Raw genomic sequence first — 16,656 nt, forward strand, 5'->3', positions numbered from 1 at the left:
TATATATATATATATATATATATATAATATATATCGACTATTAGTAAAACCTTCAAATGAAATAAAGTAGTAGCCCCCGCCCCCTTGGAAGACACCGAACCTCAGATAGTTTCGATATGTTTCCACACGCATACTACGTGTGGGACACCTGTCCGCCACCGTGGCTCTCGGAGAAATTACTGCGACGATACATCGGCTCATACGAGATTGTGCGTCGCCTTAGCGATGTGAATTACGAGATCGTGCCCCTCGCTTGAGCCAATGACGTCCCCGTTCCGAAGTTATGCACGTAGTAGGGATGAAGGCATACTACGCCCGCCAGCGAAGTGCATCATTCAATCCCTTCGCCGTCCTACGCAGTGTTGTGGTTATCCTTTGCTTTCTGTGACCACATTTGCCATTAGAGCTATCCTACCAATTATGCGCTTTATTGTAACCACCCGACCTCGCGACGGGACAGTCGCTTTTGAGAGGGGAGAACACACCTCGGCCACTAGAACGAGAATGACGAAGTGCGTAGTGGAATGCACGCTCTTCGAGTGTCAGCCATTATTAAAGGAACACCGTTTTGCCAAGGCCTCGCTCATTAACTTCGTGACAATATCACTGAAAATCTCTAAAAATCTACAGATCAGTAGCCGTGGTACATCAGTAGCCAGTTACGTCGCCTTCCGCGTCACATCGCAACGTTTCTTTGGATTAGTTCATGGAGGAAAGAAACAAAACTCCATGGACTAGTTAAATGATTAATGCTCACAATTATTTTTCTTGTTGCCACTATTTCAGAGTACACATAACGAACCGTGTTTTCGAGTACATGTTTTGCTAAGCCTAGACAAGTTCGCATAATGTTTTTTTTTTTTTTTTTTGCATACGAATGCTTATGACTTGTGATACAATTGAACAAATCATATTTCTTGTTTTTCTGAGATGTTCTGAAAAGAACTGACGCACTGCTATTAATAAAAAATTATTTCCGTCGACAAATTTGACACGACAATTCCAGCAGACACTAGCGCCACGCCATGCCGCCCTGTGATGCCACACCGTAATGCAAGTTGCTTCGCGCGCTTTACAGTAGGTGTTGTGTGGTTTATCTGACCCATCTGAGCCGCGCTGGACAAGATGCCCACTCTTCTTAGTAGTTAGAGCGTTTTATTTACTTTTTTTTTAACCACCGCGAGCTATGACATCCAGCGTTGTTTGCCTGGGCATTCTCGAGACCGGTTGGATGAAGAAACTAACGCTGCAGGCAGGGCGACATGAAGAGTTGCTGACGGCTCTCTCATCTCCGGCAACTATCAACGGCAACACGTGGTAAGTCCCTTGGTGTTTGCTATTTAATACCGCGGTGTCGTACAAGCGCTTTCGATCGCGATAGAGCCCCGTACGGGTTCGAGAAGTTTGAACCCGACCCTCGCAGTCAAAAGTACCTCGTGTAACCAAACCGGGGTGCCACTTGTTGCAATTTTGACGGACCGTCGAGTAAAGGGTACACGCTGCCCGAGTATTCCTAAGGCTCATTCACAACGGCGACTTGAGGAGGTCGCGCGACCATTGCGACTCGCGATCAAAAAGCGACCGAAGGCGACTTATGTTCACACCGGCAAGCCCGACTGAGCGCGACCGGCAAGTCGCAATCCCGTTCTCAGCGAGAACTCTAGGACTAATCTACGCAGTTCGCGTGCACTGTGTAAATTGGTTTCGCGTTCCAGCAACAGTCATGGATTTTGATTCGAGCGAACAGGAAGACGTCGTCCCTGTGCTGATGTGCTCTGCCGTGGTGTCAGCTGTGGCAGCGCGGAAGTCTCCGAAGAAAACGCAACGCTGGTGGGTGCACCCGTGCCTCCGCTCGCGTAAAGTGGCCGGCCACGCACGCCGCCTCCTACCCGAACTTTGTGCGTATGACAACGAGTAATATCGAGCGCAGCTTGTAATTTCTAGTTCGCATTGCGTGAGATTCGGTGCATAATATTAAAGCGAAGCTGTTGACCTTTGGGTGGCGCGCTCATCCAACGAGCTGGAAAAAGGGTTTGTGTCGTGTTTTCTTTTCCTGCTGTTTAGCTTCCAGCGAATGCGCCCGCGTACATTCGACACGTTGCTACAACTGCTGCGCCCGAGAAACACAAGACACCAATTACCGGCCTGTAGTCTGCATATGGTGGCGTGCACATTGTATTTGGCGTGAGGACGCGGGATAAAAACTCATAACGTCACTTTCGGCGCGGCGCTGATTGTTTTAGCAGCTTTGCGACCACGGTCGCGCGACTGATGAAGGCTCATTCACACCGGTGACTCACAGTGGTCGCGCGATCAAGTTGGTCGCAAAGCGACCAGTCACGAATGGTTGCAAATGGGCGCTTTTCTGGAAAATCGACCATTTTGGGCCAGTCGCTCGCTGCTCGATTTTTCAGTCGCACGACCGTGGTCGCAAAGCTGCTCAACCAATCAGCGCCACGCCGAAAATGATGTCATGTGTTTTTATCCGGCGTCCTCCACGCCAAATGCAATGTCCACGCCACCATATGCAGACTACAGGCCAGTAATTGGTGTCTTGTCTTGTGATGTTGGGATGCAGCAGTTGCAGCAACGTGTCGAATGTACGCGGTCGCATTTGCTGGAAGCTAAACAGGAAAAGAAAGCACAACACAAACCCTTTTTCCAGCTGCCGTTCGTTGGATGAGCACGCCACCCAAAGGTCAACAGCTTCGCTTTAATATTATGCACCGAATCCCACGCAATGCGAACTAGAAATTACAACTTTCTCTCTATAATACTCGTTGTCATGCGCACAAAGTTCGGGAAGGAGGCGGCTTGCGTGGCCAGCCACTTCACGCGAGCGGAGGCACAGGCGCACTAACCCGTAGCGTTTTCTTCGGAGGCTTCTGCGCTGCTACAGCTGACACCATGGCAGAGCACATCAGCACAGGGACGACGTCTTCCTGTTCGCTCGAATCAAAATCCAGCCATCATTCGAATCCAAATCCATGGCTGTTGCCGGAACGCGAAACAAATTTACACAGCGCCATCGAAGTACGCACGAACTGCGTAGATTCCTATATAGTGTTCTCGCTGAGAACGATAATCTCCGGGATTGCGACTTGCGAGTCGCGCTCAGCCGGGCTTGCCGGTGTGAACATCGGTCGCTTTTTGGTCGCGAGTCGCAAATGGTCGTGCGACCTCCGCAAGTTGCCGGTGTGAATGAGCCTTAAATCGAGCAGCGAGTGACTGGCCCAAAATGGTCACTTTTGGAGAAAAGCGACCATTTGCGACCAACTTGGTCGTGCGACCACTGCCAGTCGCCGGTGTGAATGAGCCTCTACAACTCTTCCCAGCCTTTTGAGGACTTGCACAAAGATAAAAAGCCACTTGCTGATGACAAAATGTTTTGTCAGTCTGGAGACTGCGCTTCTCGCCCATGTCGGAGACATTGGCAAGAAACACAGCGCAACACAGCTCGAGAAAGCAAGAACATAAGCACATTTCAAGCTTCGTGTTGATGAGTGAAACATGAATGTAACCCGCTGGAGATATTGATCCTTCTCTCAAAACTGCTGTTATCCACATAATTGTCTTCATTATTGCTTAGCCTTGTTTACGCAGTCAGAACATGTGCCCCACGTGATTAATTACGAAGTTAATTAATGAAACTGGTGATTAGCTAACACCACACTGAGATTTCTCGTATAAGTGGTATCCTTATTTTCAAGTAAGTCTATTTCCATTAAAGAAAAGACAGAGGGAAAGCTGTATATTCAGGCGTTTTTTTTTTTTTTTGTCAGGCAAATTTTTATGGAAATGCTACAAGCGTAGTGAACGTGGCATTGTTGTAGAGAAGTTTTCAAGTTGGGTGGACATGTGCTTTCATATGCGGGCGAAACATTGTGTTCCCATTGTGGCATTGATGTTGACCTGACTGACATGAAATGATAGTGTGAGGTAAAATTCCTTTTGAACTTTTGAATTATTCTCCTAAGTACTATTGCCACGCTGCACTGGCACCGTATAAAAGTATCAACAGTTTGCTTATGGGTATCCATCACGAGAGCTGTAGAAGGGCTGGTACAAAAGTATCCACACCTCCTCGACAAAATCAGTTGTAGGACGAGCGGCTTGGTAAACATCACTCTTCTTTTGTTAATGATTGTCAGACTATGCCTATTAGCTTGGAATATTTGTCACTCTGCATACCTGCCTTGTAGAATGAAATTGATGTCAATATATTATGCTCTTATGCGGCTGTTTTCAGAGCTAGACTGCTGCCAGAAGAAAAATGTTTTGTTCAAATATGGTTTAAGTCACGTCATGCAGTCACTAGTTGCTGGACAAATTTCATATTATTGGTTTTAGATAGTCATTAATGCATTCAGAATGGCTTTTGGCCGCTGAGGCTATGAGTAAAGTGTCTGAGCATGAGAAGTTATCTTTACTACGTGTATACAGGCAGCTCTGGAGAGGTAGCACATACTAGTCAGGTTGACTATTTGGGCCTTGGTTTTCCTACATGCAACCATGAAGATGTTACCATGAAAGATTTGATAAGCACAAGCTCGCAGGTTCTGAAGCCCTCCTCTAAAGCGGTCTCTCGTAGCCCTAGCTTAGGACGTTAAACACCATGGATGAATGGCGGTGTTGCATCGCGTGCGAAATCTAAGAAAAAGAACAGAGAAGAGTAAATAGTGCTAACTTCCAACTGATGTTTATTTGCAGATGAGCATTATTTATACTAGCAGCAAACAGAAAAAAGGATACCCAGAGCCAGTGCATCGTTGACAGGTGAGATCGCTTTTGTTAACATGTACCCATAATTTCCCTACGCCCTGCCAAGTAATCATGCTCAAGCCATGAGAGAGCAATGGACGGGATGCTTACGCAGCAGTCACCTAACTTGTAAATATTCTCTGCTTGTATGATTTCTTGGGTTAACTGTGGCCTGTGCCTTGCCAATACCACGCAATCATAAAGAAAGGGAGCACATCCACACTCATGGCAATGAATGCCAAGATGCCCCTGCACCGCATTGTACACATTGTTTCGGTGCTCACGCAGGCGGTCATTGAGACACCTGCCAGTCTGGCCGACATAAGTCCTACCGAACTTCAGTGGGATTGAGTAAACGACTCCCTCTATGCACGAGACAAAGCGTGACTTGTGGTTGATGGACCACAAAGAAAAGTTTGCGTGTGGTGTGTTGACTCCTAGACAAAGCTTCTGAAGTTTCTCTGGAGCCGAGAAAACCACATGTACACGGTGCCCTGGACAATCTTCTTTAACCTGTGCCAAATGCTGTGCACGTACGGCGAAACGACAGGCTGGCTCTTTTCAGAGTTGTCATGTTTTTTAGGCTTACGCCCTCGTTGCATGACCTTAAGCAACCTTTCAGCCATCTCACCTGTTGTGCAAAACTATGATGCATTGTGTGGGGGCAAGATTTCTTGAGGGCGTCGGCAAGGCAGCGGTTAGTAATGCCCCTCTTAACTAACTTTGAGTGGGCTGAGCCGAAGGACAAATGTGGTTTGCCACTTCTTGGCACATTCATCCAGCAAACATGTGTAGGTGTGAATAAAAGCTTCAAATCAAGCAATCGAAGAGTGTTAGAATTGGGCGATTCAAACTTGAGAACAAGCGGCTGAAAAAAAAATGTAACAATGAGTTCTTCAGAAGATTGCCTCAGATACTGTGGCTATTTTCCGTGAGTGCCTGCAGCCGCTTGTTCTCACGTTTGAATTGCCTGATCCCAACACTCTACGATTTCGTGATTTGAAGCTTTTATTCACACCTACACACATTTGCTGGATGTATGTACCAAGAAGTAGCAAACCACTTTTGCCCTTCGGCTCGACCCACTCAAAGTTAGAAGATTGTCCAGGGCGCCAACGTGCATGTGGTTTTGTCGGCACCAGAGAAACTTCAGAAGCTTTGTCTAGGAGTCAACGCACCACGCGCAAACTTTTCTTTGGGCTCCATCAACCACAAGTCACGCTTCGTCTCGTGCAGAGGGATTCGTTTACTCGATCCCACTGAAGTTCGGTAGGACTTATGTCGGTCAGACTGGCAGGCGTCTCAACGACCGCTTGCGTGAGCACCGAACCAACGTGTACAATGCGGTGCAGGGTCGTCTTGGCATTCATTGCCGTGATTGTGGATGCGCCTCCTTTCTTTATGATTGTGTGGTATTGGCAAAGCACAGGTCGCAGTTAACCCGAGAAATCATACAAGCAGAGAATATTTACAAGTTAGGTGACTGCTGCGTAAGCATCCCGTCCATTGCTCCCTCACGGCTTGAGCATGATTACTTGGCAGGGTGTAGGGAAATCGTGGGTACATGTTAACAAAAGCGATCTCACTTGGCAACGATGCACTGGCTCTGGGTATCTTCCTTTTTTCTGTGGTCTTTCTGTTTGCTGCTCTATAAATAATGCTCATCTGCAAATAAACATCAGTTGGAAGTTAGTGCTCTTTACTCATCTGTCCTTTTTCCTTCATTTCACGTGCTACGCAACACCGCCGTTATAAACCATGACCAACTCGCCCAATCTTCTATCGTAATTAATGAATGATCGTGCAAAACTAATTTTGCCGACTGAAAACAAGAATTTCTGTATTTAAGCATGCATATACTTCTTAGAATGAGCATGTGCACTTTTATGTGCCACTCCAGCTTGTGCAAAAGTAGCTTGTTGTGCTGGGTACTTGGCTTAACAGACAGTTAGGAGGAAGCGCAATACAAACTGCTATCATCGTGACAAGGCTGACCAGAACTTTTTCTGCGAGTGATGCATCCTTTCTGCTGCAGCCAAAGCCTGAGGCCATGCAGAAGAGACCACTGCTATTACCTTACATGCATAAGATTGCCCACAACTTGAAAAAAGTTGCAAATAGGCGTGACATCCAAGTGGTTTTCTCGGCACCTAACAAGTTGTCGAAGCTGTGTGCCTGTGTTTCTCCCCAAAAGGCCAAACTTGTTTGTAAAAAGAAGCATGCCAGGCCACTTATGCATTGCGTGGTGGGCATCATTTATTACATTCCGTTGAGCTGTGGTAATGTTTACATAGGCCAAACAGGCTGCTGTGTTAATGACAGCCTAAGGGAATGCGTATTATCGATTACGAATGGTGTGGGTTCATACCTGCCATTCCATTGTGCTTCATGCGGCGGCGTACCATGGTTTGGGGACGTGCCTGATAGGAAGGAGTACAGTAACATAAGCCCGTGAAGTGCTTGAAGCCTTTCATATTAAGAAGGGAGATGGTTGCATTAGTGTGCCTTCCGTATCGTTATATGTAGATAGTGCTGCAAGATAGTTTGTCTGCACGATCTGCATTCTCCGCATGTGCACGTTCTTGAAAAATATATATTTGGGTGGTGGGGGGGGGGGGTTGCTCAAAATACACTAGTTGAAAGTCTGGCATCCTATCCTGTCCCTCTTGTGTTTCTTGTCATTTTGTGCCACAAATCTTTTGTTAGCCTTTGCCTTTGTAGATGAGGTTTGTCTTGCCTTAAATTGATTGCCTTAGATAGCGTCCCAATTTCCTTATTTACTGCAAGCACTGCCCTTTCAATTACATACCCTTGCCTTTGAACCTCTGGCACCGTGCACACTGGATTTTTCCGCCACATAATGCCATGTAGTGGCTGCCACAGCAACTAACCCGAAAAACACTGTTTAGTTGCAAAAGATGGTGTTACACACACTTGCCAACAGATGCTTCAGGGAATCACTTCTTCGGAAGAAAATAAATGGCTCCGAACTTTACAGACAAAAGTCGTATATATACGAGGTAGTATCAAAAGGTATCGAGACTGGCTCTGTTTTGTACAGTCATTTTTGTGTATTCAAACACTGTCACCTTTCATATAGCACCCTTGACCAGCAATCTAGTGCTCCTGCCATTTTGTGAATACGGCCTGGATGTCTTTCCAAATGAGTCAAGCACCCTTCTATGATTTGAGCTTTATTAAAGCAATCTTGTCAAATTCGCAATCTTTGAGCCTTTTTTTCATCTTGAGAAGCGAGTGAATTAAGTGGGAGCCAAATCTGATTAGTAGAGTAAATGTGCAAGAGGAACGATGTTTGCGGCAAGAAACTTGCTTGTGCAAAGTTGTGAAAGGCGGGTCATTCATCAGAACTTGCTCTTGCTTATCTTGCTCTCCTCCCAAAATTAAAAACTCGGCTCGAAAGTTGTAATAAAGCTTGTTATTGAGTCATGAAATTTGAAAATAAAGCCTGGTGGGAGGAGGGTGCTTGACTCTATCTGGAAAAACCACTTCCAACATATATTTTCTAAGTGACCGGAACATTGGGAGCGCTCTATGTGCAAGGGAGCTATTTTGTAGGTGACAGCGTTTCAATGTTCAAAACAGAGCAAGTCTGGAAACATTTAATTCCACCTTGTATGTGTATTCCACCTCTAAGGTCATTTGCCGGTAGCCGAAGAGAAAACTGTGTGTGCCAGTGTTTTCACATGACACTGGTAAGCAGGTACTGCAGGGAAGCTGCTGCAATAGGTGGCTACTGCTCTCGATTGTCTGTGCTGTTTCTCGTTCACATGGGATCTAGTGGATGGTAAACATATAATAGTGTTATGTGGAAGCACAGTAGGTAAACTATTTACACGGTGTACTTATAAGGGGTAGCAAGCACTGGCCAACATGGAACCCAGCCAACATCAAAACAAGACACGTCGTCCTCAAATCAGCCAGCGATTGCTTAAGGCTGATTCACACTAGGCTGACACGACACCGATTTTGGTCTGCCGACTGTTGGCGACAGCAGTTTACAAGACGGAAACCGCTGCGGCCAACCGGCCAGCCAAGGAAGGAAAATGCTGTCATGAACAGTCGGCAGGCCAAAAACGGTGTCATGTTGGCCTAGTATAAATCGGCCTTTATGGGTATGTCCCACTATATCCAAGTGTCCACGTCATCGTCTTCAAATAGTACATAGCAATGTGATCGAAGTTTGGCGATGTACTGATTGTTGGTGCCAAAGGAATGTGTTTTCTGTAAACGTATTAGCAGGTGAAAAAGTGAAACTGTATTTGGTCATTTTTCTGTTCTCCATCGCAAAGATTGGCGACGGGAAATAGTACGAAACAGGATCGTATCAACAAGATACTACTGTACTCAACTTTCCAGTGTTGAATACTATGTGACCAGACATAATTGTACATTTTCCATTACTGTTGTCAGTCATCGCCTGAGCATTAGTTGAAGATCACAAGATTTTGCGCAGTTTCAGTGATGTGGCCCTGTTGTGGCATTCAGAAAGGCAATGTCTTTGCTCCCGTTCATTGGTTGGGAATTATGGAATTTTTTTATTATACCTCCAGGGAAATGCTGTAATCTCGGTTAGTGATTTTACTCTTTCTTTTACAGAACGATGTGCCACTGACGCCTTGTCTACTTGGAGAAGCCGACGTGGGACTGTCTCTACACAGACAGGCAGCGCATTTTCCAGATGAAATCCCTCCTCGGTGGCATGGCGTGCCTTTTTGCATGTTTTTGGGTGTTCAGTGTTGAATAGCCCAAAAAGGCACCCCGATTGCTCGCATTTTTCAAGCATGCCCTTTTGGGTCTTTGCCACACGAAACCACGTGTGAAGGCATTGGAGCTCAAAAACGTTTTCAGGGGACACGTGGCTCCTGTGGCACAGGATGTGCAGTGTCGCACGTTGAGGTTTTATAAAGCTTGGCTGGTTGGTTTGCATTTAAAATGGCAAACAGGTACTCACCACAAGACATGAGACAGGCATGCAACATGCATGTAAATTACAAGTTATATGCCATTGTATCTCTGTCTCAAAAAGCCACAAAAGAAATGGTAGGCACACTTGGCACTACCACCATGCATTCATCCCATTGGTCACAATGCCACAGCAAGTAATTTGGATTTATTGTTCTGTAAGGTTAAGAGAAGGGCTGCTGACAGAAATATCTGTTGAGCAGTCAATCTCGAATGCTACCATTTCTCTTGTAAAATTATCAGGGGCCCTAACAGTGTTTCACACAGGCAAAACAGTACATTTGCACTGCTGACAATGCAAGGCAAGCTTGCTGGCTTTGTTACGCTCACTTAGTCTACCACTAATACATCTGTCTGACAGGCGGGTGCACTGGCTCCTGCCCTTAGTTGTGTGCTCTTTCACCATTCGCTGTTTCTTTATTGTCCTTACTTGGCTTTGTTCTGTGTGTAAAAGGCAAAGCATGGTAGTAAATGCATACAGTTGTCAGTCAGCACTGTGTTCATGCTTTTGTTTTGTCTCATTTGGTAGTACTGTTTCTTTGCTGTAAGGCGACATGATTAACAAGCACAATCAGTACCGAGATGGTTTACCTTTAACGTGAAAACGGTGCAGTGCAAACCAGGAAAAAGAGATAGATACACTGGCTTGAATGGAGGCACAAAAGACCAGGAGTGCACATTTTGAGGCACTAGTTCATGGCATCGTAGGTCTTGCAGGCCATGAAATTAGCTAATACTTTTCTGCATGCTCCATTTAATGCTCGTAAACTACAAGTGTAGTGCATGTTCTAAGCGCTATGTTCACACCAATGACTGATGTCATTTTAATGTGATGTCTAATGTGTCTCCTTTCTCTGCTACCACAGTCAACCTTATGTTTCATTGCTTATATATCTACCTTTTATTTACTTATTTATTTATGTGTAATATCTGCAGTGCCATGAGGCTTATCTTACAGCGACGCTGTTAAGGGGAGTTAGTGTTTGCGGCTATATTAAATGTGAATGCAACACGTGTTCGGAGCATCAAATATACTTTAAATGTAATGATCAACGATCATGAAATAAATGTTACCGTGTATATCGAACCCTGCGCAAATCACCCTCCAACATCCGTAAGCTAGCTTTCCAAACGTTTGTTCGCCCACAGCTCGAATTAGCCTCTCCAATCTGGTCACCTTACCATAAGAACCTAACCAGCTTATTAGAGTCTATCCAAAATAGGGCCGCAAGGTTTATCTCATAACTATACATACAATTACAGTATTTCACAAATAAAACTGGATATTTCCCTTCCATCCCTCAGTATCCGTTGTGACTTCGCTCTCTTATCTCTGCTTCATAAGGACGTTCATGTGGATAGGAAATCTTCCTTGCGGCTTGAATTTGCACCATGCACATCACGCAGGCTACATATTCACCTCAGCTTCACTCGGATATACGGAGACGTTCACGTATTCAATTGGTCGGCCCCGTGCCATTTGATTATGGAATGCCTTTCCTGATTCCATAGTCTCCGAAAAAAAACCTGACAAATTTCGCCAGCTTCTCATTTCGCATTTCATTGCGTTGTCTCGACAAAAATGCGTGTCCCCTTCTAATGTTTCCTCATGATATGCCTTCTGTTAGCTTTTTTGTTTATGGGATCACTTTGCTCTTTTTCTTGTATTACTGTTTCTTTTTTTTTCTCTAATTAGAACGTCACCAGCCCAATATATTTTTATGCAATACTGATGTAACCCTTCAGTTTATTTGTCCATTGTTATTTTTTGTTGCTATTTTTGTATTATGTATACGACATTGAATTGCCTATTCTTATGTGTACTGTACCTTTTGTTATATTTGTGTAATCATCCAGTGTACGCAGGAAATCATTCATTATTATGCCAATTAATCGTGCATGTATATTATGTACCAATTATGCATGCTGTTTTCCTTTTCTTTGTGATGCCCCCCTTACCCACTACCTACTAGCCTGAATGCAGGCCATCTCTAAGAACAGCCAGCCTTGACAATGCTCGAGCTCTGCAGCAGTTTCTGTTCAAGCAAGGCTGTTAGCCAGCAACTAGACCCCTAGTTTTTTTAAAGGGTGTGAGAAGTGCCTTATAACAGCTTTGCTGTCAGATTGGCATACATCTGTGTTATCTTTTTTTTTTACTTTTTTTCCCGAGCTGTTATGGAACAAAGCTTCCAAAAGTTGTCATCTCAACTAGTCCAGATGGTCTTTCGTAATGCAGTCTTCAGCATTGCCTGTTTTTTGCCTCTTAATCGTCAAAAGTGGGCTCACATGGTGGTTCTAGGCTCTAAGCCTTTTCACACCAGCAGCATTATCCAGGCGGAATGTCGGGAAGGCAGTTTGGATGATCACTGACAAAAGCTGGTCATTATTTTGGTACTTTTGTTTATTTTTTGCTGACTGTTTTTTTCTTTCAGCATTATTGCTGATCCATGGGCTGCAAAGTGTAGACTACAGCCTAGAGTCAATCTGTGGAAGGAATTGTGATGGGTTGCTGCCATTAATAACACGCACTTTTACCAACTCTTAAAATCAAGGTACAATAAATGAACACTTTAGCATCCCTTATGGCTCTCTTGGCTACTATGTCTGCCTTTCGGCGGTAGGGGGCAAAAAGCAAAGCTGAACTCTGCTTCATTTAGTCCACTCTGCCAGCTTCTTACTGTAAAAGTAGCACCGTTTTGCCTCCCAGAACTGTCGTTTTCTTAAACATTTATTTTCAAAGTGCAATTAGTGTGTTGGCATCTTCCCCAACTTTTGCTGCTTTAGCTCTCGTACGCTTGTCAATATCACTGAGAAGTGACGTCTGCTTTACTCGTTGCTTTTCCTTTTGCAGTGCCACAATGTCTAAGTTGGCAAACTCAAATGTCACAGAATGCTCTGCTGTAACTGTTACTTCCAAACTATTTCACATTGTTTAGGCACTTGTGGCAGGTTTCAATGTACTTTTGATGTATTTTATATGGTCTTGGGTGAACCTGCACTTGAATGAGTTGCTTTCAATTCATACTGTGCGTTGTGCAAATAACATGGACAAAAAGGAAGAATCGTAAAAACCAGTTGAGAGCTTGCGCTCGTGTCATCCATTTCTTCCTTCTTGCCTGTGTACAATTTGCACTAGTCCACCCACTGTGTATTTGCATATTCACAACATTTATGATGCGGGTGATAACATGGTTAGTGCAATCTATGACAATAGGGTTTTATAAGTGTGCTTTAGGCCATCTTAAAAAGTTTTGACAAGACTCCCTGTCACACCAGACTGCATGGTAGCCCATGCTGTTAAGGATGTACGTTTTTGAATGCCTGAGTTTGATGGGATTGCTTTCTTTAGATGATGTGATCATGTGGATTCTAATGGCTTCACAATGTTCAATAAAATTATTTTCTACAAAGCACTACTTTGACTACTTTTGTGTGCATCTTCCAGCTTGGAAAAACAATATATTGTGCATTTCTCAGTGTGGAAAATTAATATTGAAGATTCTGAGAGCGGAATATTATCTGATGCATGCGAACAGATACTCCCACCTCTTGCAAAAGCTCCCCAATCAATGTAAAAAGATACTCCAATGGCACCCTGCAAAGCGTCCTCGATGGATGTAAGCATATGCTCCCATGGTTCCCTGCAAAAGCTCCTCGATGAAGGTAAACGTATAATCCCATAATTCCCTGCAAAACCTCCTCGGTGGGTGTAAACATATAATCCCATAGTTCCCTGCAAGACCTCCTTGATGGGAGTAAACATATGCTCCCATAGTTGCCTGCAAAACCACCTCGATGGATGTAAACATATATTCCCATAATTCCCTGCAAAACCTCCTCGAAGGATGTAAACATATGCTCCCATAGTTCCCTGCAAAACCACCTCGATGGATGTAAACATATATTCCCATAATTCCCTGCAAAACCTCCGCGATGGGTGTAAACATATACTCCCATCATTCCACCCAAACCCTCCGTTCAGCTCAACAGGGGAGTAAACATATACTCCCATCATTCCACCCAAAACCTCCGTTCAGCAGGGGAGTAAACTTTTTACTCCGCCTGACCGGAGTATATCGCACTCCCATCTGGGAATGCGCTAGAGGACAAGTCATTTACTCCCATCTCGGCTCATTTTTGCTTACAGTGTACTACTACTACTACTACTACTACTACTACTACTACTACTACTACTACTACTACTACTACTAATAATAATAATAATAATAATAATAATAATATACAGGGAGTTTACCTGTGCCCGCACGCCGTTGATGTGTTATACATTTATGTGTTATTCGACCCCATAATTCAACATTTCAAATCAATGTTTAGCACAACATGGAGCAGTTATTGTCGCAATATACGTTCTCAGTTTACGTTCTAACTGCGCACAGTTCCAAAGCCCCAGTGGCAATGGTATTATTGCGATAGCAATTATATGGACACTTCAACCGGATTTCTGCCGTCGGCGTCGTCGTCGCCGTTGTCGTCGCCGTCAGGTTCCCTATAGATAAAATCTTCACCGCGCGCCGTATGCCCGAGCGGAAGCGTGCGGGGACGCGCGCTATCACGGAGAGCGAACGCACTCATCTCCCACGCGCAAGCAAGGATGCAGGAAGCCAGCGCCGGAGGGAGCGGGGGGACTCTGCCAACAACTGCGCTCGTCGCTCGTCCGCACCGTCTCTTATCTCCACACGGCTCTGACCTTTATGCGCCGTGCATTCGCCGCTCAGTTTCCGTTGAAGCGATAGACCGCACGTACCTTCGCCCGCGGCGGCGTATGCTTGCTGCCAGCGTTTTGACAGTCGTTGTCTGCAGTCATTCAGTGTGATCTATTCGTGTTTGTTTGTGCGCGCTCACACCACACTGGTTCATTCAGTTAGTAATAGTCGGGCCACATTTTCCAACGCACGCTACACATGCAATGCTGCCCGGATCGGCAGTGCAGCACTACAGGTGTGTCCCTTCGCACGCGCTGCCCACGGGAAGCGCTTCTCATCAACACCACCGTTTCACAAGCGCCTTCTCGTGGTCATCGAGTCTCTCTTCATGTCGGTCTACTTACGGCGCAGCACACCTGCTTACTTAATCAGCTCATGTTTACTACAATTCACATTGCTACCAAAGCCGCTCACCTTACTTCGTATGACATTGCTGTGTTGCTATCGCATTCACTGCTTCGCCCTTAGGGCGAAACTGTGACATTTTCTTTTTTATTGACGCATATTAACAGAGAACACCGCCACACGAATTGAAGAGTTTCCGGATAGAAGTAACGAGGAAATCATTTACACTCATTCTAGCCCGGACTGCTGCTTATCGACAAAGTATATAAATTGCATAATGGCAGGAGTATAGTTTACGAGACACATGGATGCTATGAGGGAATCTTTATTGGAGGGCTCCGGATTAATTTGCTCATCCGTGGTTCTATAGCGAGAAGCTAAATATTTGAGCGCGCAAGTGTTTCTTGCATTACGCCCCACAGGAAAGCGGCCGCCGCGGGGTCGGGTTCGAACACTCGAACGCCTAGAAGCAGAACCGGGCGGAGCTAGAGTTCAGCCATCCGCATCGGGTTGGAAGCAAACAATGAGCTCGCAGAAGGAGCAGACGGCGTTGATTGCAAGTCTGTGTAGCCGCCCGCACTCTGTCTCCAAAGACGTCTATCTTTAAATAACGCAGGACACGACCTAAGATAACTTTTCCTTTCACTGCGTCTCAGAACGAAGTTACGGGGCGAGCGATCGAAAGCGAACGTGGTACGCTCTCTAACTGGGGCAAGTTCACGGCTTCGCGCGGCTCATACACCCATTATGAGAGCGCGTAAACTAAAAGCAGTGCACGCGAGGACCTCTGACTGGGAGGGGACTATCTTTTGTATGGGCGCGTGGCTAGTTGGCGGCAGCTTTGTAGTCGACGGTTGCGGCGGTGGGGGGTGGCATTGGCGGAAAGCAAATGGTAGCTGGTTCTTCCAAAAGAAACTGGCAGAAGGCTGTATAGTCAGGAAGCGTTGGAGAGCTGGCTATTTTAGCGTGTGGCTAGGGGTGAAAGAAAGCAATTTGGGGGTGGCCTCCGACGAGCGCCGCGGCGATAATAACTGTCGCATTTTGAAGGCGCGTGCGCTGTTCTCAACGACTATACGTGAATGCCGCCGCTCTACCCGAGGTCGACCGTCTCAATGCACCAAAAATATCTGCGCCGAGTGTGTGCGCTACACAGTGAATGCCGGGCGCCGACTCGAATATATGAATGCATATGCTCCAGCCGTTGAAAGCGAACCAACAGCGGCGCTGATGCGGAATGAAGGCATTAGCGCCAAAGGCACGTATATACTTCACTGGAGAAAGCTATACCCCACCTTCCACAATAGTGTTACGGTACGGTGACGGCACGGCGAGGAACAAAAAGGCGATAAATAAATATCCGACGGTTCCAGGTATACCCGATTCTTGTCAATTTGCTCAGAGTGGGTATGACACCATCTCCACAAAAGCGACTACCATCTATACAATACATTACCCTATATACTATACACCATAGCGTTACAGAATGTTCACTCGGTAATAATGATACAATGAAATACAATACAATACAATACAATGCAATAAAATAAAAGGTAAGAGTCAAAACCAATGAACAGGGCGAATAAAGGAGATAGAAATAATAAATATTATAACAACGATAACGAACAAGACGACCAGGGCTTGTTCAGGAAGGGATAATAATCACGAAACTTAATGGTTCCGGAGAGAAAAGGCTTCTGATCAAGATGTCTCACTACCGGAAACAAACAAACAAACAAACAAACAAACAAACAAACAAACAAACAAACAAACAAACAAACAAACAAACAAACAAACAAACAAACAAACAAAGAAAAGTGTCAGTGCACAGTTGTGCAAATTGCGT

This window comes from Dermacentor silvarum, chromosome 8 (assembly GCF_013339745.2).
Source record: "Dermacentor silvarum isolate Dsil-2018 chromosome 8, BIME_Dsil_1.4, whole genome shotgun sequence".
Lineage (NCBI taxonomy): Eukaryota > Metazoa > Arthropoda > Arachnida > Ixodida > Ixodidae > Dermacentor > Dermacentor silvarum.